Here is a 7,795-nt window from a genome sequence, read left to right on the forward strand (position 1 = left end):
AATTCGTAGCCATCATCGTCCTCTGTAGATGAAGTTGTCTGTGTTATTGACACTGTTTCAGTTTTAGTCTCTGAGAAGTAAGGTTTCAAAAGATTCACATGTATCTTCCTCTGTCGTTTTCTTCTTCCTGGTGTTTCAATCACATAAGTTCGATCACTTAACTTCTCTATTATCCTATAAGGACCTTGAAACTTATTGGTAAGGGGAAATCTTTTCACTGGTAAGAACGCTAGAACTTGCAGTCCAATGCTAAAATTTCTTAACTTAGTTTTAGCATCATATTTTCTTTTTATTTTCTCTTGACTTATTTTCAAAATTTTCTAAAGAGAATTTTCTAATTTCTCTTAGTCTTTTCCTCAAGTTCTTCACATATTCTCCTTGGATTTCCTCTTGATTTTCTTCCCAATTCTCTGCAAGAATCTTCAATGGACCTCTAATGTCTCGACCAAAAATCATTTCATTTGGTGAACATCCCATACTTCCTTGATAAGCATTCCTAACTTCAAATAACATCAAGGGTAAACCAGTATCCCATTCTCTTCCTGATTCATTATAATACTTGGTTAACATACTTTTCAATGTCTGGTGGAACCTTTCCAAGGCTCCTTGAGTCTATGCATGATAAGCAGTTGATAACTGTTGTTTTACTCCTAACAAGTTCATCACATCCTGGAATAATTTTGAAGTAAAGTTCGTTCCTCTATCACTTTGCACAATTTCTGGTATTCTAAACTTGGAGAAAAACTCCACCAACTTTTCAGCAACTACTTTTGCACTTATACTTCTTACAGGAATCGCCTCAGGATACCTAGTCACTGGACACATTAATGTTAACAGATATTCATTTCCTTTCTTTGTTTTCGGAAGTGGCCCAACCACATCTATAATTACCTTGTTAAAGGGTTCTCCTCTAACTTCTATGGGATGTAGGGGTGCTTTCTGAATGGTTTCATTCGGTTTTCCAGATATCTGGCATGTGTGACACTCTCTGCAAAATCTGCTAACATCCTTGTGAAATCCAGGCCAGAAAAAATACTTCGTAATCTTCTCAACAGTCTTCCTGATTCCCATATGTCCAGACTCGTGCGCTACTGCTACAACTTGTTTCCTCAATGGATATGGAATCAAAATTTGATGATATTCACCCCATTCAGCATTTCCTGGTATATCTGCAGGTCGATGATTCCTCATTAGCAATCCTTCCTTTAGATAATAACGGGTAGAGGTTTGTTGCATCTCTTCTTGATCAACAACTCTGAAGAACAAATCAGCCAACGTTGTATCCCTCTTCTGCAGTTTCATTAGCTTCTCTCTTGTCACTTGACCAACTTCAAGGGCTGAACTCTCCATATCTGCTAACTCTGCCTCTGTAGTTTCACTACTATCTTCAGGAACACTTTGACTACTCAGAGTCTCTTTAATAACAACAGGATCCTCTTCTTCTTGGGAAATCTCTTCATTACTAACACTAGGGGAAACTTCACTTTCCTGGAACAACTCTTCTAAGCTTAAAGATCCTTCACTTGATTCTTCTGGTGCAGGTAAATCCTCAGTATCTTCACTTGCAGACATAGTTCTCTTCATACTCCTGGTAGTTACACAACTTGGAAACAGGTGGGGGTTTTTCTTCTCTAAATCTACCGTAGGACTAACCCTTAACGGTTTGTCTGTCACTATAGGACAAGGAACAAATGGTACCCCACCAACTTCATTACCCAGTAAAACATGTACACCTTCAACAGCTAGTGAGTCCTTTACAGCAAAATCAACATTTCCTGTCACCAATTCACAGGACAAATGCAAGCGGCATATAGGAGTTACCTCTTTTCCTCCTATACCCTTCAAAATAACTGAATCTCCTGTGAGATTCTTCTCCAGCTGTGGGTGAGCACCACAAACTACCACACTATGGTTACTCCCCGTATCACGTAATACCTTGACTGGTACCTGCACACTTCCTCCTTGAGTTGTCAGCGTACCTTCATAGATATATGGCTTAAAAGCCTCCAAGCTGCTCAGCCACTCACTGCTTGAAGTTACATTCCCACTGGTTGCTAAACACTCTGCTTTTTTAGTCTCAGTCTTCCCCACACTGCTCTTCGTAGTTTGCTTCACCTGGTTACCTTTAACCACTTGACCAACTGGTTTAGTCTGCTGTTGTGTCTGATAACAATCTTGAATGTAGTGTCCTACTCTTCCACACTTGTAGCAGACAACATTAGTCTTCTGTATCTGTCTTGAGAACAGACTGGATGATGAGGATTTAACATTCAATTGTTGAGGGTGTTACCTGGCTTTGTATTGGCATAGCCACTAGAAGGATTTCAGTTGTAATGTTCCAGAAATTTGGATGAGACCTGAAACCTGTGCGTTGTTGGTTCTGGTACCTGACATTATAATTTCTTTTGCTACATATGATATTAAAGTCTTCGCTCAATGTAGCAGCTTTTTCAAGTTTCTTAACCTCTCTCTCTCTTAAATAGGCTCTTATGTGTTCAGGAATTCCTCTAAGATATTGTTCTAGGACTACTAACTCCTCAAGTTCGTCCATAGATTTAACTTTAGCAGCCTCCAACCATCGTTTAAAACATTTTCTTACTTTGTAGGCATAATCCAAGAAAGTTATCTTGTCATCCTTTTTCAAAGTTCTGAATCTTTCATTATAATATTCAGGGGTCATCTGGTAAACTTGTAGCACATTGTGTTTGAGTACCTTGTACTCTTTACACTGATCAGCTGATAAGGCTAAATAGGCACTACTTCCTTTACCAATGAGAACACTCTGTAACAAGACCGACCATTTATCGTCTAGCCATCCCATACCTGAAGCCACTTTTTCAAAGTGATCAAAAAACTCATCTGAAGCTTCTTCTGTAAACTTTGGAATTTACTTCTGCACTCTTACTACATCAAATACAGGGTCTGAATTACCTTGAGTAGGGTTAGACGGTGTTACAGGTAACTTGGAGCGGTCTTCTGTCAATTTCATTTCTCTTTCACAATCTTCTTGTTTCCTTTCTCTTTCTCTTTCCTCTCTTGCTCTTTCTCTTTACTCTTTTGCACTTTTTTTTTCTTCTTCTGCTGCCTTTTCTTCTTCTCTTTCTTTTCTTTCTCTTTTCTCTCTGTCTTCTCTTTCTCTTTCTGCCTGCATTTTCTCTCTTTCAGCCTGTATCCTTAGCTTAATCAAATTTTCTTCTGCTTCTATACGCATTAAGTTCTGCTTCTGCATCACTTTTCTCTTTCTTTTGCTCATGTTTATCTGCAAATTCTGCCTCACCTGCATTCAACAACTCTTGTGCCTCTCCTAACTCTTCATCTATTTTACCAGAGTCCATCGATGCTTGGATTGCAATACATTTGATTTTTGCCTTAATCATACCACTAGACACATTACCCCCACATGCCACTGCTAAAGCAATCCACTGTGCCTTAGTCAGGTTGGATTCAGATAACTCTTGGATGGAAGGAGTTGCTAAAAACTTTTGCATATTGAACAGACCCATTTTCTCTAAGTTACGCAACTAAATAATTTACAATACAAAGCAAAAAGCAACTATGTGGTCACTCTCCTATCAAAATATATCCCTAACACCACCAGTATAAACCATAAACCAGAGTGATATTTTGTTTTGTTCCCAGGTCTCTGAGCACCAAATAATATAATGTCATGATGCATATCAAGTACCTGGTTATTACACAACTAATCTCAAGATTCAAAATATTTAACCTCACTTTAGCCAGATACCTGAACTCTCATAACATTAATTATTTTGACTGAGTACGTTTTAAATGCGTTTCCCAGTCATCACTATAAATAACAATATCATCAATATAAACAACACACCCTTCAAACCATATACCAACGTATTCATTAACCTCTGAAAGGTAGCAGCCGCGTTCTTCATCAAAAACTTTAAACTGGCATAACTTTACATTGAAACAGTCCTTGTGGTGTTACGAAAGCAGACAAGGCCCTTGCCCGCTTCGAAAAGGAACCTGCCAATAACCTTTCAGCAAGTCGAATTTACTTATGCATTTAGCCTTACCCATACGATCAATACAATCCTCAATTCACTTAATGGATAACAGTCAGACTTAGACAACTCATTCAACTTACGATAATCAAAGCATAACCTGAAATCTCCATCAGATTTCTTTACCAATACAACGGTGATGACCACGGACTTTGGCTGGGTTCAATCAGGTCATGTTTTAACATATAATCAACTTCCTTCGCTACAACCTCATTCTTGAAAGGATTCAACCTGTAAATAGATTGTTTCACGGGCGTGGCGTTACCTACGTCCACGTCATGTTCAAGGACCGAAGTCCTTCCCGGTACATCCGAAAATAATTCCTTATAATTAAATACCAATTTCTTTAAAGACCTTTGTTCTCCATTACTTAAATGAGAAACCATATTAGCAAAATTTTTCAAAGAACCCTTATTATCCGATAGCCATTCACTTCCATCAAAACAATTTTCATCAATATTTTCACTATCTGAAAAAGAAAAAAAGTTATTATCAGACACAACAACATCCCCGATAGAGGCCACGGAATAACCTTCTCCCGTTCATTATATGCCTTCAACATATTTATATGGCAAAGCTGAAAAGGTTTCCTTCTCTCAGGGTCTCTCTACTAAATAATTTACCTCACTTAATTTTTTTAAAATTTTCCACAGACCTGAAAATGAAGCTTTTAAAGGGTTTCCTGGAATGGGCAATAAATACCAAAACATTATCACCCACTAAAAAATTACGCTCCTTTAGTCTTTCTGTCAAAAAAAATATTTCATTTTTTTTGGCTACACAATAAATTTTCACCTGCAAATTTCCATGCCTTCGTTAATTTATCTCCCAAATTACTAACATAATCTAATAAATTTATATCAGGGACGTCCCCTTCCCAGGACTCTCGAACCACATCAATGGACCCTCAATTTGATGACCAAAAATAATGCTGAAAGGTGAAAATCCTAAAGACTGACTCGGGACTGAACGAAAAAAATAATAAATAAGGTAGTTCCTTATCCCATTCAGACCCATTTATTAAACAATATTTCTTTATCATAGACTTGAGGTTTGATGGAACCTCTCCAGAGCTCCTTGACTTTCCGGATGATATGGAGAAGAGGTTACATGTTTTATATTCAACTCTGCCATTTTGTCTTTGAAATACCTACTAACAAAATTAGAACCACAATCCGATTGAATTATTTTAGGCATTCCAAACCTGGTGAAAAATTCTATTATTACATCTACAATTTTAGCACTTTTTATAGTATGCAGCAGTATCGCCTCAGGATACCGAGACATCTTATCCAAGATAGTAAAAATATATTCATTTCCACTACGAGTTCTTGGTAAAGGTCCCACAACATCAATAATCACCTCCTTGAAAGGTTCAGAAACCACTGGAATAGGACATAAAGGCACTTTTGGAATAGGCTGATTGGACTTACCGACCTTTTGACAGACGTTGCAACTATTGACAAGCTTCTTCATATCTGCCTTCAACTTGGGCCAATAATAATTCATAAGTAACTTGACCGAAGTTTTATGAATACCAAAATGACCAGCCAAACCACTCTCGTTGCGCCAATGCAATCAACTCATTCCTGTAAACATAAGGAACCATTATTTGTTTTAAAGTTTCGTGATCAGCATTATTAGCCTCCATAGGTCTAACCCTATGCAAAATATTCTTTTTAAACTTAGAGTCAGATCAGGCACCTCACCCCACTCTATAGAGATATCCTGAAAATCCTTTTCTGAGCCTTAATAAGCTCTTCAAAGTCCAGTTAAAAGTTCACACATTCACGTATCAAGTCAACATGCGCACGCACAGCCAAATTTTGAAACATGCAAAATCAAATTAGCCCCGCAACTGGATACGTGTCACGGGACGATGTGCATGATGCATGCTTATTATAGTGCGCCTCAAATGTTTAACTCCTGAAATGTGGGCTAATGACCAACAAAGCGGCTATCAGGCACTGAAGTAGTGCGTGGCCACAAAACCACTTATATTTTGTTTAATTCTGCTCTACTTTTGTTGTCCACACGTAATTAAACCCCAACTATATAAGGGCCGGCAGCTGCGCTGTGAGGCTAGTCAATGCAGTAATACCACAGCGACAAGACATACTGCCAACGTGCTGAAGCAACATGGACAACATAGCTGAAATGCATCAACTTATAGCTATAGAAAGTATAGGATAGACCAAAATGTTGCCACATGTCAGAATGACATGTGCACGTCATGTTATCACCAGCTGGAGCTTGCAATGACTGTACAAACCAAGAGCAGAAAAAATTTCTAGCCAAAGGGTGTGGGCGTGGCCGACTTCTGCAGAAAAGGATGGAGCAAGGTCATTATGACATGTACTGCATAATATGATCATAATTAAAGAAGAAATCAATCAGGAAACCCTGTCACACATGCTGTCATCCCTGGTAGCTGGAGGAGTGACCTGTCCTAAAGTTCTTCCAACCGTGACCGGCAACACTGCAACGAGGGATGCAAAGGAACCATGCTAACAGGGAATACTTTTCATCGGCTGAAGAACATGATTTAGTTACTCTCCTGCATTCCTGATTGTTGTAATTACTTAAATGTCTGTTCCTGCATATATTTTGGACTTATTTAAAATTCAATAATGTATTAATTCAGGATTATTTTGCCCTGTGCATATGTGTACTTCTGTTTGTTTTAGTTGATTTAATAAAAGATATTGCTCAAATCCATGATATATTACTCTCATCAATGACATGGTAATTGGGAAGAGGATAGAGTGGGACATGACAAGTCTGCAAATGTATGTTTAATCAATATGAAACAAACATACATATAAATAAAAAAAGAAGATGTAGTTATTTTGCCCTTTTTAATAATGTCTTAACATGGAATCTATTCTGATATGATAATTCTATCATTTTTGAAAGTACCTTCTTTTAACATTGTTTCTATTCTGTTCCTGTATTTATTTTGGACTTATTTAAAAATCAATAATCTATCAATTCAGGATTATTTTGCCCTGTGCATTTGTGTACTTCCGTTTATTTTAATTGATTTAATAAAGATATTGCTCAAATCCATGATATATTACTCTCATCAATACTTGGTAATTGGGAAGAAGATAGGCGGGGACATGACCTGGAATGCGCCCCTGTCCCATTTAATCCCAGGTCATAAGCGTTGCCACATCTCCGAGGTTGGGGATGCAGCAGCGTTGCCCGTCTACTCCCACGCCATTCTGACAGCCACGCAATGCATTTTGGTGGGACCCCAGGTATATATATGTAGCTGCGGCATAAATTCATGCGGTCAATACATGCTACCTGATTTTTGCAAGCAGGTCGAAACCACTTCCTGCCCCGGCGCAAAACCAGGTGGTCCGTAAGTCAAATAGGAAATTTAGATTACAGTACCAAATGTTTTACGTTGTATTTGCGTTGTGTTTAAACTATCTGGCTCCGCCCTGTTCGTTTTCCGTCAGTGGGGGATGCGTGCCTGGATAGAACTTAGCATTAGGCTTATTCTTCATAATATCAATATCTCCTACAACTACTCTACCGCTAATCTAAACTACTTAAATCAACATCAATTGTTGACTCTGCAGCAACAAATCTAGCACTAGATCGAGTAACTACCGCTACTTCATGATCAGGGATTTACCAATATTGGACAGGTATTATTCTTATGTGCAACGTCATTTCCTATGACAATATCAACATCCTTAACAGGAAACTTATCAACGATGGCCAATTTCAAATTTCCTGAAAAGGAA

The sequence above is a fragment of the Macrobrachium rosenbergii genome, chromosome 44 (genome assembly GCF_040412425.1).
Source record: "Macrobrachium rosenbergii isolate ZJJX-2024 chromosome 44, ASM4041242v1, whole genome shotgun sequence".
Lineage (NCBI taxonomy): Eukaryota > Metazoa > Arthropoda > Malacostraca > Decapoda > Palaemonidae > Macrobrachium > Macrobrachium rosenbergii.